The 8,114-nt window shown below is 48.4% G+C and overlaps 1 pseudogene; it reads left to right on the top strand.

Moving 5' to 3' along the window:
* The first annotated feature begins 3,393 nt into the window (after positions 1–3,393).
* On the top strand, positions 3,394–4,437 carry LOC150049551 (E3 ubiquitin-protein ligase TRIM52 pseudogene; annotated as a pseudogene).
* The last annotated feature ends 3,677 nt before the right edge of the window (positions 4,438–8,114 follow it).

Here is an 8,114-nt window from a genome sequence, read left to right as displayed (position 1 = left end):
CATTTTTTGGGGGGCCTAAATCTTAGGAAACATATAATCTTTCTTCACCTCCACTTTGCAAGTTCAACTTTTAGATGTCAATGGCCAGTTTCAGGTCACCTGGGGCCTGGTGGGCCTTCTGGCCAATGGCAGTCCTTCTCACAGGAAGGCATCTCCGTGGGTGGCCTTGTCAGGGGCGTGGGTCAGGTCTAGGCCATCAGTGCGTGCAGGGAAGAAATGTATCCTGTCATTTGGCTTGGAAACCTCTTATACAAGCTTCCTTAGGAAAAAGTGACATCCTAGCATTTGTTATTGGCAATGGCATGCAAGTCCTTGCAAGAGCTGTGCTCAGCCATAAAGCTAAGTCTGAAACCCTGAATGATTGCATAATGCAGAATAAACATTGCAGTCCTTGCACCTACATACACACTCTGATCGGCCTTGGAGGTGAAAACTGGAAAAGCCGAAATACTTTAGCTGTAGCTTATTTGCCAAAAAGAAAAGTCTTTGAAAACTCAGTTTCAGAATTTGGTACTCTTCACCACCTTAATCTTGGCACTACAAGCATGGATGAAAGATGGTGGTGGCTTTGTTAATTCGAAAGTCACTTTATTATTGAGAAAAGGTTACACTGTCTGACCTTGCTCCTTAGAACACAACAGCACATCAAGTCAATATACATGTTGTAAGTATTTTTAAAATTTTGATTTTGTACATTTTATGAAAAGCAGTGAAATAATAAACCCGGGAAAGCAAAATTTATTCAGCTTCCTTCTAGTTGATTTATGGTTGAGAATTACTTTATGTTGACTCATTCACCAGAGAGTGCCACCATCATTCAGAGTTTGGGGCCATGAAAGGCTCTCCCTGGCATGCTCAGGCCTCACATCCATAAACAGGCTCTGTCTAGGCCACAATGCCAATGCCCCTCCTTCTCCCAGGAGTTACCATTCCCTTGCTCCTGAATTGTTTCTGTAGACTCAGGCTTCAGTCTCCAGATTGAGCTGTTTTCTTGGAAAAAGAGGCCAAGGATCTTCACAGGGAGTTCTCGCATTTAAGGCAATCCTCACACTGCTGACACCAAGCATGCCAGGCCCCAAGTCTTCTGTCTCTTCCTGTCCCTCAGGCGAGGTCACCCTGATCTTCCTGCAGGGCACACCTCCAGGAAAACCTCTCTGGAGGGCACATATCTGGTGTGGGGGGAGGGTGTGGCTGCAGCACTGGCTCTGGGTGGACAGGTTCTTCCCACAGGCTGGGGACTCCCAAGGCTAGCAGCCACGCGTCCTTCCTCTTGGCCGCAGCAGCATCCTGCCTGTTGTATGGATCAGGTCTCTAATTCAGTGGAAGAGGGCCCTGCCTGCCCTTCTCATGCACCAGCCTTGAGACTCAGATCCGTAGAATGTCCCTCAGAAGAACACTTAACCCTACAAATAGTAAACTTACAGAAGACATTACCCCAAAATTTGCAAAGAGGTAAAATTTGCTTAAGGAGAAGTTGGTTTAAAAAAGTTTATGATTGCCTGGGTTTGAAAGTCCTCCCACAAGGCCCCTAACCTATCAACAGGGAGGGTACGGCAGATCACATTCCTAAAAGTCCCGAAGTGTGAGCCAGACTGAATGTTTCCTCTGGTATTGGTACAGTAAGGACAATGTACCCCATGTAAGTGGGGTCACACCATCTTTCCTTTATCCTCTCTTTTCAGGCACTGAGTTGTAAACTCAGGGCCTTGCACTTGCTCAGCTTACTAGTTTTGCTTGTACTCTATGACTTGAGCTATGCCTCCAGCCTTTTGCTGGTTTGACATAGAACCTTGTGGACTTTCCTGACTCAACTGACTTTGAAATAGGGCCTTCCAGATCTCAGCCTCCTCATTAGCTACGATTATAGGTGTGACCTTGATGTCTGTTGTGTTTTTTTCACTTAATATAAAGTTCTGAAGAGGCATCCCTATTGCAGCGTATTTCTTCTTTTTAATGTTGAGTGATGTTCGTGTGTACATATGTGTATATCTGTACATGTGCAAGTACAGATGCATGCATACATGTATGTGAGTGTGTATATTCCATACACACATATATAGGTACATATATACATCACATAATATATAATGTGTTGCTTCGCCATTCCTCAGAACATGGATATGTTGGTTATTTGAGTCTTTTGGGAGCTACCAATGCTGATGTCTAAGTATCTGCTTGATGTATTCCAACAACACATGGGTTAAAAAATTATTTTTATTTGAAAATACTAAAGAGAGAGAGAGGGGGAGGGAGGTTACAGCCGCACAGATGGGCACGCGCGCCTGCGGACGAGGTCCCCCTCCCGGACGTCCCCGAATGCTCCCTCCCATGCTCACGCACGGTCTCCAGTGGGTGCCTGGCTGCATCCGTTTCGCTTGTTTTCTCTAATAAAAACAAAAGAGAATCCGCCAGGGCACGGGCCGGGAGGCTTCGGGTCGGGAGCCGGCTGGGGCCTGCGGGCACGGTGACTTCCGCAGCGTGACCACGCCAGTCGGCCGCCATTCCTCTGTGACTTCGCGAGGACAACCCGCTCTTACCGCCGCACAGTGCGTGTCACAGCCCCGGGCGAGGCGACCCGCGAGGAAGGGATGGCCGCCGCTCAGTGCGACCCAGCGGCTCCAGCCGCAAGAAACGGAGCGCCCTGTGCGCCCCGGGCGCCCCGTGCGCGCGCCCACCCATCCACAGCGGCCTCCGACCGCCCGGGCCGCCCACCGGAAGTGGGCGGGGCGGCGACGTCACTTCCGGAAGCCTCGCCTAGAAAAGACCCCGGGCTGCGGCGGCGGCGCCTGAGGAGACGACGCTGCCTGCCGTCCCGGAGGCTGCGCGGCCACGGACGGGGCCTGGCTGCGGCCTGCACGCGCGGCGGACCGGAGCCGGAGCCGAGGCCCACGCCGGCCTCCCGCTCGTGAGGCGGAGCCGAGGCCGAGGCTCACCCCGACCCCGACCTCCACCTCCCGCTCGTGAGGCGGACGGGAGCCGAGGGAGCCGAGGCCCACGCCGGCCTCCCGTTCGTGAGGCGGACGGGAGCCGAGGCTGACCCCGGCCTCCCGCTCGTGAGGCGGACGGGAGCCGAGGCTGACCCCGGCCTCCCGCTCGTGGGGGCTGCACGCGCGGCGGAGCCGGGCCTGGCCTGGCCTGCACACCCGCCCCGGCCTGCTCGCCGCGGAGACGCCCGGCCCCCGCCTCCCAGGCGCCTGAGCGGGGCCCGCGAGGCCCGCGTCCGAGCCGGCAGCCGCGTGCGGCGGCGGCGGCATAGCCCGGAGGCCGCTCTGCAAGGCGCCCCCTGCTCCCCGGCCCCTAGCCCCAGCCGCCACCGCTTCCCACCCATCGCGCCGTAAAATGGCCGCGCCCAGCTCGGCTCCCGGCCCCATGCAGATGCTCCAGGAGGAAGCCATGTGCGCCATCTGCCTCGATTACCTCAGCGAGCCCGTGTCCATAGGCTGCGGGCACAACTTCTGCCGAGCGTGCGTGACCCGCCTGTGGGGTGAGGACGAGTGGGAGGACTCGGAGTCGGAGGAGGACTCGGAGTCTGAGTCCGAGTCGGAGGAGGAGGATGAGGACGAGGAGGACGAGGAGAACTCGGAGTCTGAGGAGGTGGAGGAGGAGCCGGTGGAGGAGGAGGAGAGAGGGGCCGTGGGCGGGTGGGACGGCTCCATTCGGGAGGTTTTCTATCTGGGGGACCCGCAGGAAGATGACCTCCAGGGCCAGGACGGGGCTGGGGCGCACGGGGGTGAGGATGGGAACGCTATGGGCGCGCCTGCCGTGGGGCACCCGCAGGGAAGTCCCCGCAGTGATGGCAGCGCCCTGAGACGCGACCTGAGAATCACCATCTATCCTGAAGAGTTCCTGGACCACTTGGATGCGATGGAGGATGAGGATGAATACCTGAGCTCAGACAGCGACCTGTCTTCCTCCCCGCCCTCCCCGCGAAAGTTCACGTGCCCCCAGTGCCAGAAGACCTTCACGCACCGAAACCTCCGTCCTAACTTGCAGCTCGGCAACATGGTGCAGATAATCCGCCAGATGTGCCCTGGATCTTACCTCATCAACAGGGGGAGAGAGCAGGAGATGTGCACCAAACACCAGGAAGCCATGAAGCTCTTCTTTGAGGCAGACCGAGAGCCCTCCTGCACCTTGTGCCGAGCAAACAGCTATCGCAAGAGGGGTGCCAGTGGAAAAGGCGGTACGGAAGAAAATAAGCAGTGACCTTGGTATTTTGACAAGTGCTGGCATGATACTGTCTGAGCACTGCCAGAACTTTGAGAATAAGTGAAGACGCTACTGCAGTTTTACCTCTTGAGTACATCAAACTTCAGATTTAAGGAACATCAGCTTTCTCTTTGTTGCTGTTAGTTAAAGCTAATCTACTGATGAAAAAAAAAACTGCTTTTGTTCAAAATTAAGTTTTCCTAGCTGTTTTCACAGGCCTCTTACTTGACTATTGTATGGCGAGGAGGCATGTTCTAAGACCCAAGTGTTTGTTACCAGGCTGTCTTCAAAGTGATAGGAATAATTGAGCCTCCCGTGTGCTGGGGTGACTGGTGTTCCTTACTACGTCTGGATTAAAGGCCATTTTTTGAAGGCATAGCAAATAAATGGACTTGGGGACAATTTTGTGAACGTTTTAAATTGATAGTGCTTAGAGCAATGCCACTTTAGGCCTGGCATTTTGGCTAAGATTGAAGACGATTGGTGTTGAGCCGCAGTCATCAGTCGTCAAAGAGATTAGCCCATCATCCACATCTGCGCTTTGCCGTCCACAGAGAGACCATTGTGAAGAACAGTGTGTTCCACCCCGGTTTGCTTCTGAAGACTTGAACGCCATTCACTGTTTTTGGTCATCAGGAAACAAGAGTATGTAACACAGAACTGTATTCAGCTGAGTTTATGGACAGACTAACTCCAACATTGAAGAAAAAGGATTTGTACTTTAAAAAATATAAAGTTTTCAGCAGATCTGGAATTTCAAATACATTGACCCTGATATGTTAGTGGGCAAATACTGACATCGTTGTTTATTAAGCAAAATTTACAAACAATATGTATATGTACATATGTGAACAAACATGATAAAAGCAAAGTTTTGGGGAGTCATGGACCAAATTAATGAATGTTATTTCAAGCAAAAAGATGACATGTTTGTAACTTTGTGTAATATGTTATAATTTTTCCTTAAGAACTAGCTGTGGCCGTTGGTAAAGGAAATGTTCTTCACAATTATGTTCAATCCTCAATGTAAGAATGCAAGAGATATGTGTGGTTGTTTCCACTGGGAGCTTCCAGATGAAGAAAACACTAAGGTGTAAAATGTCTGCTTTCATTGTTCTTATTTTTTCTTGACATTTTAAAATCTTGTTTTTTCTTCTTTGAGTTATCTTAAGTGGAAGAAAATAATGTCACGGTGTTGAAAGCAACTTGTGTCTCTTATATTTGCAGTATCACTCAGGAAAGTAAAGGTTAGACTTAATAGTGATATTGTTATTGTATGATCCAAATAAATTTTTCTAAAGTTAAATCTGAAAGTCATATTCCTCTTCTCTAAGTTTGTTAATCCTGTTGGTTTAATGAATTTCTTGAATAATTCCATGATTTTTGTGTGCTTAATCATGTTTGTCCACTGCTTGGACACATCATCTACCAGCCAGCTAACAGCTTGACTTTTGTCCTCAATTGCCGCCTATGCCAGGCCCCTTGACCAGCCAGATGAAGTGTCAGGGCCTTCCTAGATCCTCCCATGGGCGTTCACACAGTCTTGAAGCCATTCAAGCCATTCTTCCTGCCTTATTTACTAATTACATGTTACTTTTGTTCTTTCACTTGTTCCAGCTATCACTCCCACTTCAGGTAGATGAACATTAGACAAATTTTGACAACACTTTCTGAAGGTAGGCAGTTCATAGCAAGCTTGGAGGCAACAACAATTTTGGTCAAGTAAACAAGTTTTCCAGAAAATTTTCAGTTAGGTTATATAGGGCAATTTCCTGAGGATAGGATTTTTTTTCTTTCTGAAGCTTAAAATAATTTTATTCCCAGCAGCTGCCAAACTGAGATGGTCACACCACTCAAGAGAGCTATGAGAATAGCTCAAGTTAAAGTACCACAAAGCCTAGCCGGGAGTGTTGGCCACACTAATGTCTAGCTTTTTTTCTTAAGAAAGGGCTTGTAGGATTAGTGTAGCTTTTGGTTATGTTCCAGAGTTCAGAAAAAGACTGATTTTTTTTTTGTTGGTTGGTTGTGGGACCTACTGCTCTAAGCTCTTCAGCTCAAGGCTAGTGCTTTACCCCTTGAGCCACATCCCCACTTCCAGTTTTCTGGTGGTTAATTGGAGATAAGAGTCTCACAGACTGTCCTGCCCCGGCAGGCTTTAAAACTTCATCCTGAGATCTCAGCCTCCTGAGTAGCTAGGATTACAGGCAAGCCAGTACCTGGCCCTATATTTTTTAGTCTGCTCTTACTGCTTTAATGTGTTCAGGGGGTTTCACTCTCCTTTTCAAGAATGCTTTTCTCCATCATAATTTTCTCCTTTCTCTTGCACCATTGGTTTCTCTATATCTTGAGTTAGTTTTCTCCAAATATAAGCCTGCTTTTATTTCTCTCCCCTTTTTTGGCAGTTTGTGGGACCCTGGCACCCTGCTAAATTGACCCTAACCTCAGCATGCCACTGAGCCCTTCTTCCAGCCTTGTTTGTCACTGGTTCATTTGAGGATAAATCTTGCTTCACAGACATGCACCACCACTACATTCCACTTCCCTCTGTGTAGAGGGGATCTCATGGACTTTTCTGCCCAGGCTGGCCTGGTTTTATGATCCTTCCCATTCCAGTCTCTTATATACCTTGGGACGAATTGAGAAGAGGTTTCCTGAAGTTTGTTGCCCAAGCCAGCTTTGAATCATGATCTTTCCATTCTCAATTTCTCAAGTAGTCACTAAGGCCCAACTATTTCTCCTTCAGGGTCCAACTCAACTCTAGTCAAATGTCTGCTCAGTGTTGTCGCTATAACCCACTTAAAATACACTTCTACTCATCCTCTACCCTCTAGACCAGCAAAGTTTCTGTCCAAATCTCCAATCACCTTCACATTGTCATGTTTCAGTGCTTGTCAATCAACATCAACCACGTGAATCTCTCTCCCAGAATTTCTCTTTTCCCTTTGTCTTCCAGAATAATAAGGTTTTTGGCTTATTCATTGGAGCTAAGAGTCTCACAGATTTTTTCTGTCCAAGCTGGCTTCAAGCAATGGTCCACAGATCTTTTCTCTGAGTAGACAAAGATCATGTCTAAAGACAAAGGTTACAGACATGAGCCACTGGTGTCCCACATGGAAATAAAATGCTCGTCAATGTTCCCAACATTTAATAACTGAACAGCATAAATTCAATGATCTTTCATTGAAAACTTGTCTTTGGTATTAAGGGAGTTGCTCAAACTGGAAGAATTTGTTAATACTTCTGGCTTACTACTTTGGGCTGGTGTATACTGCTTGATTGCTGTAGTAAAAATAAGTATCTTCACTGGTTTGGACCCACAAGGTGCCACCTGGCGAGGTTCTGGAAGGAGCAGACTGTTAGTGTTGTTTTTTATATTTACTTATTTAGTTGGTTGTGGGGCTTTAGCTCTGGGCCCGGGCACTATCCTGAGCTCTTTAGCTCAAGGCTAACACTCTACCATGTTGAGCCACAGTGCCACTCTGGTTTTCTGGAGGTGAATTGGAGATAAGAGTCTCACAGACTTTCCTGCCTGGGCTGACTTTGAACCATGATTCGCAGAGCTCAGCCTCCTGAGTAGCTGGGATTACCGGCACGAGCCAAAAGTACATGGCTTTGTTCTTGTATTGTTATTGTTGTTATTATTATTATTGTGATGTACAGAGAGGTTACAATTCTATCAGTCAGATAAAGGGTACATTTGTTTTTGGACAATGTTACTAACCTCTTTCCTCACTGTCTTTCCATGTTCATTTTCAACCTATTGTCTAGTGAATACCATTGCTTCATTGGTTTACCCTTTGTTGTGATTTCTTGGTTTTTGTTTCTGAAACAGGATCTTACTGTGCATTTCAAGATGTTTCTATCTCAAAGCCTGAGTACTGGGATGACACCTGGACTGCCACACA

Source organism: Megascapheus bottae, chromosome 19 (assembly GCF_031878675.1).
Source record: "Megascapheus bottae isolate mThoBot1 chromosome 19, mThoBot2.hap1, whole genome shotgun sequence".
Classification (NCBI taxonomy): domain Eukaryota; kingdom Metazoa; phylum Chordata; class Mammalia; order Rodentia; family Geomyidae; genus Megascapheus; species Megascapheus bottae.
Note: the sequence above shows the minus strand (reverse complement) of the source record. Positions and strands in the feature narration are given on the sequence as shown.